Below are 14,442 nucleotides of genomic sequence, written 5' to 3'. Positions count from 1 at the left end.
AGCACTGAAGAGACTCCAGATTTGCTCCTCAGATCCAGTGGCTATGACAGATTGCCTCTATCATGGATGTTGTCATTCACTGTTGGACTAATAGCCACAGACACATTGTCTATCACTTGGTGACAGATTGCCCTTGTGAACAGGTTCATGGTATCACGTCTGATGTCTGTGCCCAGTGGGGAAGCAGCAAACGCTTCACTGACTCCTCAGTGAACAAGTAGATGAGTTCGGAGAAGGGCTTCCTAACTTGTTTAACTCTCCTTTCACAGTTAAAAGGGAAGTTTACCCAAAAACATTTCTGGGCCCTTTATAAAAATTGCCTGGCTGTTTATCAGTTGACCAGAAAATGTTTAAGTCGATTGTTTGAGTATTTAGATTTCTGTATTTTACTGTGAGGGCAGAGTGGGAACAGAACATTCTTGTTTACATCTTCACCTTCAACCACGCCCACCTCTGGAAGTCCCGACCTAGGTCTCAACTCGTGGCGTGCATTAATCTACTTCCTGGATTTCAATATAAAAAAACAAAATACATTGGTTAAAATTTGCCTACTGAAATAATATCTGAAAATTGTGCAGAGAAAGTCATTACAAGCACTATTGCGGTCATGGGAGGCCAGATTAGTGTTTTTAGGAGGTATTTATGATGGACTTGGACTTTGCATGGGGTTTCTATGGGGAAGGCGGGGGTATAATCATTTTATTAACTACATCTAAATACTCAACTAATGAACCTAAAAACTGTCTGGGGTACCGACAAATGGCTAGGCAAGTGTTATAAAGAGCCCAGAAGTGTTTTTGGGTGAACTTCCCCTTTAAGCAGAATTGTGTCAGAGCCGCACTTCCCGACAACCACCAATGTGCTTAGTGGGATGCTATTCTGCTCCCAAATGAGGCTATCAAGTTGATCCACAAGGTTATGGCACAATGACTGAATCTTCTCCCTTGAGATAAGTTCTTCCATCCATGTTAGATCAGTCTAGAGAAGCGATTTGCTGCAACACTTCAGGATCAAGATTTTCAATGATGATACTCACATCATCATTCATGTTTTCACTCAATGAGGCCATCGACGTAATATCATCCCTTGCATCAATACATGTGCTTCTAATGGTAGGGAAGCAGTTGTCCAGCCACTCAGTTGAACTTGGAGTTCCTTGGTGTATAGGAGTGTTTTTACATTACTGAGACCTTGAGGCTTTTGCTGCAGTACATAAATAAAGAAGATAAAGGCCTTTGAAGCCACTACTCCTCCTAATTGGCCTCACTGAGAGATTCTGCACAGATTATTAAAGCAATTCAATCTCTTGTGACCTTTGGATGCTCTTGAACATGCACGCTGACTATGTATAAAGACATTTATAGTTAGTAACCTCAAAAGGTGGCCATGGATGTGGTTGAATAAATACTGTTACAGTAACCTCAAAATGTGGCCATGGTTGTGGTACTCATTTTAAGGTCGAAAATAAATACTGTTACAGTAGTTTGTAAGATGGAGATGTGAATCCGACATAGCAATTATTCATTTGTAGCCAAACTGGAATTAAAGCCAGACTAAGTCAGTGGCAATTATGGAACTATCCTAGCAGAATATACATCTCCTTCAAATGTTGATATTTGGTTGCGTGAACAACCAAACACAATTCAATTTCTAGTTTGTCTACAAATTAATAATTTATTTGGTGTATTAACGTCTCCATCTAAACGAAAAATCCAAGTTAAAGAATTGAACAAAATCAAGTCAAATCCAGCTTTAAATGCACTTCAAATCAAGTTTGATTTGATTGTCCTTTTCTTTAACTTTGACTTTTCGTTGAGATGGAAACGTTAATCAAACACATGAATTATTCATTTGAAGATTACATTTGAAATCAACCAAAGCTTCACACCCTAGGCCTATATTGAAACCATTGCTGTTGATGACTTCATAAATGCTATATAGGCCTAAATAGTATCATTGATAATATATGAATACATTGGTTACATTTCATTTGCTCTATTAAACCTGCCTTTTGGAATGACTTTGATAACAACAGTGAATCAATTTAGTAATTAAGTGGAGATCTCTTAATAATCATTCTCATGATAGCACTGTCACACCCTGGTCTAAGTATTTTGTGTTTTCTTTATTATTTTGGTCAGGCCAGGGTGTGACATGGGTTATTTATTGTGGTGTGTTTTGTCTAGGGGGTTTTTATAGGTTATGGGATTGTGGTTAGTGGGGTTGTCTAGAAAAGTCTATGGTTGCCTGGAGTGGTTCTCAATCAGAGGTAGGTGTTTATCGTGGTCTCTGATTGGGAACCATATTTAGGCAGCCATATTCTTTGAGTGTTTCGTGGGTGATTGTTCCTGTCTCTGTGTTAGTTGTCACCAAAATAGGCTCAGTCACTTTGGTTTTTATTTTTTCCTTGTTTTGGAAGAGAAGAGAACGCGAGTCGGGTGCGCCATTCTCCTTGCGGAGATGGTGCTAAATCCATCAACACGGTCGGCCCCTGGGATTGGGCTGGCCAACACGATTCGGTTTGCTTGGAAGGAAAAGGAGTTGGAGCCTTTAGGACGGGAAACTTTTGGAAGGACTATATTGATGGGGATTCTAAAGCTGACGGTGAAGGACGTGTTTTGTTTCCAAGGCAACTCGTTGGAGTGAGCATACGACGTGGCACTATATACAGAGGAGAAACACGATGATATCCTGAGAAGGGCAAGAGCAGTGGGAGGCGAGAGGCCGATGAGCCACTATGAAATAACAAGCCTGGCGAAGAACAACTTTAGGGTTGTAACTGTCAACATTTACAACCCATACGTTAAGGACGAAAAGGTGAGGGCCTTTCTGGGGAGATACATGGATAACGTCTCCTCAGCAAGGCACCTCAAAGACTCCCTTGGGTTTTGGAATGGGAGGAGAGGCTTCCAGGCCCTCCTCAGGGAGGACCCAAAGGGACATGGTGGCTACCTCCATCCTCCTGCTATGTTCTCCCTAGGGGCTGACAGGGGGACGTTGTTTTATGCACGTCAGCCCCCATTTTGCAGGCGCTGTATGGCCTACGGCCACATATTCGCCTCGTGCAGCACAAGAAAATGCAGATTTTGTGGATCTGAGGAACATGAGGCGAGGGATTGTGACAAGCCTAAGGCGTGCCACGGGTGTGGCTCGTCAGCACACCTGTGGCGGGGGTGCCCGGCTCGTCAGAGGTCATATGTGTCTGCGGCTGGGGGGGGGAGCAGGAGCGGGGGATGGGGGAAGAAGAGGAGGGGAAGGAAGCACGCCTCATGACCAGAGTACAGGTCCAGAGGGGAAGGCCGCAAGGAAGGAGGAGGAGCAAGAAGCGGCGGATGGAAGAGAGAAGGAAACAGAAGGCACGGGAGTAGGAGAACCAGGAAAAGCGGCGGAAGAAGGCAACCGAGTGGAGGAGCATGAGAGAGAAGAAAGCGAGGGAGGAGTGGTGGAGAAGGAGATGGTGGAAGAGCAAGTGGAGTGGGGGGAAAGTGCCCTGGTGGAAGAGATGAGGGGTATGGTGGAGGAGCTGGCGGGGGGGAGGGTGGTATCTCTCCACTGCCGCCATCACCAAAGAAGAGAATGAAGAGGAGGGTGCGATTGGCCGACAGTGAGAGGGAGGGGATGGTCAAGAGAGTGATGGGGGTGGGAGAAACCTCTGGGTTGCTGCTGGTTTCCCCAGGCCCTCAACTTCTGTTGGGTGGGGACACACCTAACAAGACTCAGGACTGGGTACAGGAGGAGGTGGGGAGTTTTTTGTTTGGGGACTCAGCCTCCCTGATTTTTTTCCAAACCAGCTGCAGCACTGGGGAGGGGGAGGAGTGTGGGGGTAGACCCAGGGTGCAGGGCACCCCGGAGCCAAACACTATTCCTGCATCCTGGGTTGGTGAGATGGAGGAAGAGGGGGGATGTCAGGAGTACAGATGGTGTTCTCACCGGTAGATATGGAGCAGGGGAGCAGACTCGGGTGAGTCTCCTGTTTTTGTTTTTTTCTGTCTGGGTTTAGAATTTGAGTGTATTACATGTTTTTATTTTATTATTTCATGGGGTCTAATTTTACTTTTGTTAGTTTAAATGTAAGGGGTTTAAGGGATTTTGTTAAGAGGAGGGCGGTTTTTAGTTATTTGGAGGGTGTGGGGTTTGATTTTTGTTTTTTACAGGAGGTTCACCTGAGGGATGGAGGGGATGTTAGTAGGTTTAAGAGGGAGTGGGACAAGGGGGAGTCGGTTTGGGGTATTGGGGGGGTGCACTCATCGGGGGTAGGGATTTTGTGTGGGCACAGGGAGGTAAAAGTGGAGGATTCTTTTGTGGTAATGCAGGGGAGGGTTATAGGGGTGGATGTCACGATAAGGGATTGTAAATTTAGATTAGTGGTGGTGTATGGGCCACAGGTGGTGGCAGACAGGAGGGAGATGGTGGACTGTCTGACGCCCCTGTGTGTCACAAATAGGAAATTAGTGATAGGGGGATTCTAATACAGATTTAGGAATAGGGGGATAGCAGTGCAGGCGCCATTACCGGGCTAATGGCTTGCCATGGTCTGGTTGATGGTGGTCTGCACACTACTCCGAAAATGGCCGGTCCTACATGGCGCAACTCCAGGGGGGTTGAGCGGAGGCTCGACTATATTTTTGTACCCAGGTCTTTGGGTAAGTTGTCTGGGCGGCTGTTGCCTGTTTTCTTTTCGGATCACGACGGGGTGCTCCTGCAGGTGGGGTCGCCAGTCTGCCTCTTTGGTAGGGGGTACTGGAAGTTAGATCGGGATGTGCTGGAGGAGCAGGCTTTTGTTGACGGGTTTTATGGTTTCTTTTGGAGGCTTGAAGGCCTCCGGTCCATGTGCGAGGGGGTGTTAGAGTGGTGGGAATTAGTTAAGGTGAGGATTAGGGCTTTTATAATAGGGTATTGCAAGAGGGAAAAAAGGGAGGAGAGGAGGGAGGTGGATCGTATCCAAAGGTTAATTGAACTCGAGTACGAGGCAGGCAACCTCGGCGGGTCGTTTGACTGGGAGAGATCCGCAACCCTAAAGGCGCAGCTCAGGGAGTTGCAGGAGTGGAATGCTCGAGCTTTCCTGGAGCGTGCGCATAGTGGCTTTCTAGAACACAATGAGACTTGTTCTGCTATGTTCTCTAAGTCGGTTAGGGCCAGACAGAGTAGGAAGGTAATGCATGGCGTTAGGGACGAAAATGGTAGTATAGTTAGAGAACCAGAGGATATGGTCAGGGTGACAACTGATCATTTCCAAGGTTTATTTAAGGAAAGGGAAATAGATGTAGAGCAGGGAAATGTGTTTTTAGAACACTTGTCCAGGCGGTTGCCGGAGGACATTAGAGAAGTGTTGGAGGCCCAGATCTCACTAGAAGAGGTTGAGAGCGCTCTTAGGAGGATGGGAAAAGGGAAGGCGCCTGGGATGGATGGGCTGCCGGCTGAGTTTGATCTCAAGTTTTGGGGTATACTTGGACCAGTGGTCCTCGAAGTCTTGAAGGCCATCCTTGAGACGGGGGTCCCGGGGGGATCAATGGCTGTTGGTGTGCTGTCACTTTTATATAAGAAGGGGGAAGTAACAGACCTTGGCAACTGGTGGCCGTTGACCATGCTGTGTGTAGATTACAAGCTACTTGCAAAGGTTTTAGCAGACCGGTTGCGCACAGCCCTTCCCTACGTCGTCCATGAGGATCAGACGTGCGGGGTAGAGGGCTGCTCTATTAGATGGAACCTACAGTTAATCAGGGACTCCATCGCTTGGGTTGAAGATAGAGGACTGCCTTTAATGGTAGCAGTGCTAGATCAGGCGAAAGCCTTTGATCGCGTGAATAGATCCTTTTTATTCAGAGTGTTAGGTCGATTAGGATTTGGGGAGAAGTTCATAGGATGGATTCGTACATTATATGTCGGAGCGAGGTGCCGAGTTAGTGTAAATAGTCACTTGGGTGACGTTTTTGACCTCTCGTCTGGGGTCAGGCAGGGGTGCCCACTCTCGGCTCTCCTCTTCGTTCTGTACATGGAGCCTCTGGGGGCTGCCATTAGGGCAGACACAGGGGTGGAAGGCTTGTTGATCCCTGGAAGTGGTGGGCTGCGTGTTAAGATGACGCAGTACGCCGAAGACACTTCCTTGCTGCTGTGCAAGGACTCGTGCCTGACAAGGTCCCTTGGCATCTTTGGGGATTTCACCCGAGCGTCGGGAGCGGTTCTGAACCATGCAAAGTCTTCCGTCAAGTTTTTCGGAAGATGGCGTGGTAGAACGGATGTGCCTGGGGGGTTCTCTCTCTGTGAGGGGGCCCTGAGGATTCTCGGGGTCCATTTTGAGACCTCCGGCTCAGCGACGCTAAACTGGAACATGCGTATCGCAGTGGTACAGAGGAAGCTAGCAATGTGGAAGGCTAGGTATTTGTCTTTTATGGGCAAAGTCCTGGTCCTAAAGGTGGATGCAGTCTCTTTTGTATTTGGCGTACATCTACCCATTGCCGGCTTGTCTGAGGAGGCCTCTAGTGAGGCTTGTGTTCTGTTCATGTGGAGTGGCAGGTGCGAGTGGGTCGCCAGGGCACACATGCTCTGTCCCATCGGGGAGGGAGGTAGGGGGGTACCACATTTCCCCCTCAAGCTGGACACAATTTTTGTTTCTTTCTTGTTTACGGAGCTTGCTCATCCAGTGATACACCCGTCCGGTTACCTCCTGCGGGTGTTCTTCTCGTATCAGGCGAGAAGCGTAATGGTGTGGTCTAACACGGGTCCTCGGGCGGAACAGCTGCCGTGGCACTTTGGTCATGCGGCCAAGTGGCTGCGTGCGCACCCTGAGGTTGAAGTTGCCCGAGTAGGTTTAGATCACAGGCACCTGTACGAGGAGGTCAGAAAGGCAGGGAGTCCGGCGCCTGTAGTGGGCATCTCGGAAGTGGTCTGGGAGGGAGTGCAGGCGCGGGGTCTGGACAACAGGCTCAAGGACCTGAATTGGTTGAGCCTCCATAAGTGCTTGCCGGTACGTTCCATCATGTACCGGTATAGTTTGGTGCAATCCCCCACCTGTCCAAGATCATCTTGTGGCAGGGAGGAGACTGTGCGCCATGTCTTTTGGGACTGTGCCTGTGCCGGAGTAGTATGGGCTAGGGCACGGGTGTTGTTAGGTTTGGTAAGCGGGGATTTTGTATTGACATGGGCCAGGTTAGAGAGAGGTGTAGGGAGAGCGAGAGGGACGGATAGGGACAGGTTTCTGCTCTGGCTTCTCATGAGTCTCTTTAAACGGGGGCTGTGGGAAGCCAGGCAGAACATGGTGAAGACAGGGAGAGATTGGGGGGTGGAAGGGATAGTGAGGAGGGTGGAAGGAGATTTGAGGGGAGGATGAAGAGGGAGGAGAGGAAGTGGGGGCAGCATGCTGCTCGGGAGAAGTGGAAGGGGGGTTTAGGGCTGGGTGTCATTTAGATTTGTAAGGGGATAGATTAGGGACGGGGAGATAGGGAAAGGTAGTTTGTAGGGTGACGGGGAGGGAAGATGCTCCCCTGAGGTTTTGTTTGGGGTTTTTGTTTAGTTAAATTAAAATATCATTATTGGAGTATGTATGAAAATTATTAATTGTAAAGAATGAATGGTATTGAAGATAATAAATTATTTTTTAGTAAATTTTTTTTTTTAAATAAGGCTGTTTAGGTTTTCACATTTTGTATTGTTTGTGTTTATCTTTTATTAAACATGTATCGAAATAACCACGCTGCATTTTGGTCCGCCTCTCCTTCGACACAAGAAAACTGTAACAAGCACATTGGTAGTAGTCAGAGACAAATATCAAAGCTAAGCTGGGCTTCTTTAAAACAAAGGATGGGACGCCAAAGAGATAGCTGTATATTTACTTACCAGTAGGAGGTGCTGCCCAGTTTTTTTTTTCTGATAGTGGATATAAGGTTGTTTCAAAGGTAAAAACGCAACATATTTGTCTAAATTGAAAATTGGTTACAATGATGACATAATCCTGTGGTTGAAATTTCACTCTCAAGACAACAGTTTATGTTGATTACTTTTTGCAAATCCAATGTAGTTTCCAATTAGATTCCACATCACAATATGTTGACAAATCACATTGAAACAATGTTGATTCAACAATTTTTTTACCCAGTGAGATCTTTGCTTTGTATTCTCAGAAATCTCACGTTGTGTAATGTGTGAAAAGGTTAACCTGAATTGGGAATGTATACAGTGAAAATATTATTTTAGTCAGGCACACAGTTGAGGTGTGTTTGGTAAACATACGTAACTGTGTTCGTGGATCAACTCCAGCCTATGTTCAATGTCAATGGCAGTGGGAAGTCTTGACCTGTTGAGTGCACAGGGACTTTCCACTGCTAGGCCTCTTGGGTAGACCTTCTTTATTAAACCTCACCATGCGATCCTCAATGCTTGCAATGGTGGAGAAATACTGATCCAGTCAGCGAGGGAGAGGTGCTAGCTTCTCTAGCAGGATCAAGCTCTTGTATGTGTGCAAGGGCCGGGATGAGGATCTCTATCCGTTATGTAGGAAACAGCTTTCATTATCTTCCCGCACATTTTGGCAAGGTGTACGTACTTTGGTCGTGTTTCAATATAAAAAAAAAGAGCATGGTGTTTATTTTTGAGAGGCTGTGGTGTTAGTGCTTAGTAGTCAATATGATACACTTTATGTCCAACTTTCTATTAAATAATCATACATCAAATGTATCAAATGTACAGATTAACTTATGTCACATGCCCTCTTGAATAACCTTCTACTTTCTGATAAAAACACAAATGAACATTTTCAGTTGTTTTGTAGTGGATCAGGCAGGTTTGTTGTATATACAGTTGAAGTCAGAAGTTTACATACACTTAGGTTGGAGTCATTAAAACGCGTTTTTCACCACTCCACAAATTTCAATTTCAATCGTTTACAGACAGATGATTTCACTTGTAATTCACTGTGTCACAATTCCAGTGGATCAGAAGTTTACATACACTAAGTTGACTGTGCCATTAAACAGCTTGGAAAATACCAGAAAATAGGCTAATTTACATCATTTTAGTCAATTGGAGGTGTACCTGTGGATGTATTTCAAGGCCTACCTTCAAACTCAGTGCCTCTTTGCTTGACATCACAGGAAATCAAAAGAAATCAGCCAAACAAATTGTAGACCTCCACAAGTCTGGTTCACCCTTGGGAGCAATTTCCAAACGCCTGAAGGTACCACATTCATCTGTACAAACAATAGTACGCAAGTATGAACACCATGGGACCACGCAGCCGTCATTCCGCTCAGGAAGGAGACACTGTCTCCTAGAGAGGAATGTACTTTGTCGCGAAAAGTGCAAATATATCCCAAAACAAAAGCAAAGGACCTTGTGCAGATGCTGGAGGAAACAGGTACAAAAGTATCTATATCCACAGTAAAACGACATAACCTGAAAGGCCGCTCAAGAAGGAAGAATCCACTGCTCCACAACCGCCATAAAAAATCCAGACTACGGTTTGCAACTGCACATGGGGACAAAGATCGTACTTTTTGGAGAAATGTCCTCTGGTCTGATGAAACAAAAATAGAACTGTTTGGTCATAATGACCATTGTTATGTTTGGAGGAAAAAGGGGGAGGCTTGCAAGCCAAAGAACACCATCCCAACCGAGAAGCACGGAGGTTGCAGCATCATGTTGTGGGGGTGATTTGCTGCGGGATGGACTGGTGCACTTCACAAAATAGATGGCATCATGAGGGAAGGAATTTATGTGGATATATTGAAGCAACGTCTCAAGACATCAGTCAGGAAGTTAAAGCTTGGGCGCAAATGGGTCTTCCAAATGGACAATGACCACAAACATACTTCCAAAGTTGTGGCAAATTGGCTTAAGGACAACAAAGTCAAGGTATTGGAGTGGCCATCACAAAGCCCTTACCCCAATCCTATAGAAAATATGTGGGCAGAACTGAAAAAGCGTGTGCGAGCAAGGAGGCCTACAAACCTGATTCAGTTACACCAGCTCTGTCAGGAGGAATGGGCCAGAATTCACCCAATTTATTGTGGGAACCTTGTGGAAGGCTACCCGAAACATTTGACCCAAGTTAAACAATGTAAAGGCAATGCTACCAAATACTAATTGAGTGTATGTAAACTTCTGACCCACTGGGAATGTGATGAAAGAAATAAAAGCTGAAATAAATTATTATCTCTACTATTATTCTGACATTTCAAATTCTTAAATTAAACTGGTGATAAAATCTGACCTAAAACAGGGAATTTTTACTAGGATTAAATGTCAGGAATTGTGAAAAACTGAGTTTAAATGTATTTGGCTAAGGTGTATGTAAACGATTTCAACTGTAGATTTTGCGCTACTGTAAGATTTTCAGCATACCGATCAGTGACATTCCTCTTTGATCAGGATTTGGAAGCAGATGTCCTCTTCCACTCTGTTTTGGTATTTATCTGGAGACTGAGCTCTGGATGAACAGAATGCCACAGATAGACCTGAAGAACTAAATAAATTAGTTTTTACGAATCCGCACAACAAAGAGCACGCTAACCAAACAGTAGTACTGGGAAAAATAATATTTTAATATAGAAAAATCTTGAACCTTCTTCAGTACCATGGTCGGCAGAGGTCTTCTTGGCACTTGATTTCAGTTTGGCCTTCAAGAAAACGATTTCAAATCCCATGTTATTATGTGTAACATCAAGCCAAAGCAACCAATAATTTTGCCAACATAGACAGATTAATTCAAACCTAGCAAAGAACACAAATGACCAGAGGACGAATCTTACCTTCCTCTCTTTCTTCAGCTGAGCAACTGTCTCTTCATCCTTTTCTTCCTTCTCTATCCCTTTCTCCTAATGACTATCTTCCAAGTGTTCATCACAATGAAAGTCATTTGCTTTATAATCTGTATATAACTATGGATAACATTGATAAATGCCATAATAATAATAATATTTTGGTGGGTGCTTATATTTGTCCTATTTCACATGCACAAGTGTGTATTAATATGCATGTGTGAATTGGAAATGTGTTTTATGCATATCCCAACTGTCCTTGAGACGCCCTCAGAGTGGGGTCACAGCCAGGGTCTGCTATTTTCAACAGCAACTCTAGAGCAGTTGCTTAAGGGCACATAAACAGATTTTTCACCTTGTCGAATCAGGTATTCGAACCAGAAACCTTTAGTTTTTTTTCTGTGTTTGAGGAAGGGGAAGAGTGGACCTGAAGGTTGCTAGCTTGAATCCAGCCTCGGCTATAAATAACATTTCTAAACAACCGCTAGTCTCCAAAAGTGTTATTTTTCACATTTGTGAATTAAAGATCACCTGAGTTCATGGAATGATTAAGGTAGCATAATCATAACATCTGAAAAAGTTGATCTAACTTTAAATACATCACATCCCACTGAGCACAACATCTATTCCACGTTGGTTCAACGTAATTTGATTGAAACGACATAGAAACAACATTGATTCAACCAATGTGTGCCCAGTGGGATGTATGACAATTTACTTTCAGAGTCACATATGTCATTAAAAGTGAAGAATTATTGACCTACAATAAAAACTCATTCAAAGAATTGGTTGAAATATAGAAACAGGTTCATTAATGACAAATCAAATCAAATTGTATTTGTCACATACAAATGGTTAGCAGATGTTAATGCGAGTGTAGTGAAATGCTTGTGCTTCTAGCTCCGACCATGCAGTAATATCTGACAAGTAATCAAACCTAACAATTTCACAACAACGACCATATACACACACAAGTGTAAAGAAATTAATAAGAATATGTACATAAAAATATATGAATGAGCGATGGCCAAACGGCATAGGCAAGATGCAGTAAATGGTATAGAGTACAGTATATACATATGAGATGAGTAATGTAGGGTATGTAAACATTATATAAAGTGGCATTGTTTAAAGTGGCTAGTGATACATATATTACATACATTTTTTTCATTATTAAAGTGGCTTGAGATGAGTCAGAATGTTGGCAGCAGCCACTCAATGTTAGTGTTGGTTGTTTAACAGTCTGATGGCCTTGAGATAGCTGTTTTTCTGTCTCTCGGTCCCCGCTTTGATGCACCTGTACTAACCTCGCCTTCTGGATGATAGCAGGGTGAACAGGCAGTGGCTCAGGTGGTTGTTGTCCTTGATGATCTTTTTGGCCTTCCTGTGACATCGGGTGGTGTAGGTGTCCTGGAGGGCAGGTAGTCTGCCCCCGGTGATGCGTTGTGCAGACCTCACTACCCTCTGGAGAGCCTTACGGTTGTGGGCGGAGCAGTTGCCGTACCAGGCAACTGACAGGATACAGCCCGACAGAATGCTCTCGATTGTGCATCTGTAAAAGTTTGTGAGTGTTTTTGGTGACAAGCCAAATTTCTTCAGCCTCCTGAGGTTGAAGAGGCGCTACTACACTTTCTTCACCATGCTGTCTGTGTGGGGGGACCACTTCAGTTTGTCCGTGATGTGTACACAGAGGATCTTAAAACTTTCCACCTTTTCCACTACTGTCCCGTCGATGTGGATAGGGGGGAGGTGCTCCCTCTGCTGAAGTCCATGATCATCTCCTTTGTTTTGATGACCTTGAGTGAAAGGTTATTTTCCTGACAACACACTCAGAGGGCCCTCACCTCCTCCCCGTAGGCCATCTCATCATTGTTGGTAATCAAGCCTACCACTGTAGTGTCGTCTGCAAACTTGATGATTGAGTTGGAGGCGTGCATGGCCACGCAGTCATGGGTGAACAGGGAGTACAGGAGAGGGCTGAGAACGCACCCTTGTGGGGGCCCAGTGTTGAGGATCAGCGGGGTGGAGATGTTGTTTCCTACCCTCACCACCTGGGGGCGGCCCGTCAGGAAGTCCAGGAACCCAGTTGCACAGGGTGGGGTCGAGACCCAGGGTCTCGAGCTTAATGACGAGTTTGGGGGGTGGTATGGTGTTAAATGCTGAGCTGTAGTCGATGAACAGCATTCTTGCATAGGTATTCCTCTTGCCCAGATGGGTTAGGGCAGTGTGCAGTGTGATTGTGTCGTCTGTGGACCTATTGGGGCGGTAAGCATATTGGAGTGGGTCTAGGGTGTCAGGTAGGGTGGAGGTGATATGGTCCTTGACTAGTCTCTCAAAGCGCTTTCTTGGGAACAGGAACAATGGTGGCCCTCTTGAAGCATGTGGGAACAGCAGACTGGGATGAGGATTGATTGAATATGTCCGTAAACACACCAGCCAACTGGTCTGAGCATGCTCTAAGGACGCGGCTGGGGATGCCGTCTGAGCCGGCAGCCTTTGCGAGGGTTAACACGTTTAAATGTTTTACTCACGTGTGCTGCAGTGAAGGAGAGCCCGCAGGCCGTGTCAGTGGTACTGTATTGTCCTCAAAGCGAGCAAAGAAGTTGTTTAGTTTGTCTGGGAGCAAGATATCCTGGTCCTCGACGGGGCTGGTTTTCCTTTGTAAGTACGTGATTGACTGTAGACCCTGCCACATACCTTTCGTGTCTGAGCCGTTGAATTGCGACTCTCCTTTGTCTCTATACTGACGCTTAGCTTGTTTGATTGCCTTGCGGAGGGAATAGCTACACTGTTTGTATTCGGTCATGTTTCTGGTCACCTTGCCCTGATTAAAAGCAGAGGTTCGCACTTTGTTTTGCGCGAATGCTGACATCAATCCAAGGTTTCTGGTTGGGGAATGTTTTAATAGACGCTGTGGGTACAACATTACCGATGCACTTGCTAATAAACTCACTCACCGAATCGGCATTTTCATCAATGTTATTGTCCGACGCTATGCAGAACATATCCCAGTCCACGTGATCGAAGCAATCTTGAAGCGTCGAATCCGATTGGTCGGACCAGCTTTGAACAGACCTGAGCGCGGACGCTTCCTGTTTTAGTTTCTGTCTATAGGCTGGGAGCAACAAAATGGAGTCGTGGTCAGATTTTCCGAAAGGAGGGCGGGGGAGGGCTTTATATGCGTCGCGGAAGTTAGAATAACAACGATCCAGGGTTTTGTCAGCCCGGGTTGTGTTCCAATGGCACGTTGTGTTAACTAATCCAAGTTTATAATTTTAAAAGGCTAATTGATCATTAGAAAACCCTTTTGCAATCATGTTAGCACAGCTGAAAACTGTTGTGCAAATTAAAGAAGCAATAAAACTGGCCTTCTTTAGACTAGTTGAGTATCTGAAGAATCAGCATTTGTGGGTTTGATTACAGGCTCAAAATGGCCAGAAACAAAGAACTTTCTTCTGAAACTTGTCAGTCTATTCTTGTTCTGAGAAATGAAGGCTATTCCATGCGAGAAATTGCCAACTGAAGATCTCATATAACGCTGTGTACTACTCCCTTCACAGAACAGCGCAAACTGGCGCTAACCAGAATAGAAAGAGGAGTGGGAGGCCCCGGTGCACAATTGAGCAAGAGGACAAGTACATTAAAGTGTCTAGTTTGAGAAACAGATGCCTCACAAGTCCTCAACTGGCAG

The sequence above is a fragment of the Oncorhynchus tshawytscha genome, linkage group LG09 (assembly GCF_018296145.1).
Source record: "Oncorhynchus tshawytscha isolate Ot180627B linkage group LG09, Otsh_v2.0, whole genome shotgun sequence".
Classification (NCBI taxonomy): Eukaryota; Metazoa; Chordata; class Actinopteri; order Salmoniformes; family Salmonidae; genus Oncorhynchus; species Oncorhynchus tshawytscha.
This window is presented reverse-complemented; position numbering follows the sequence as displayed.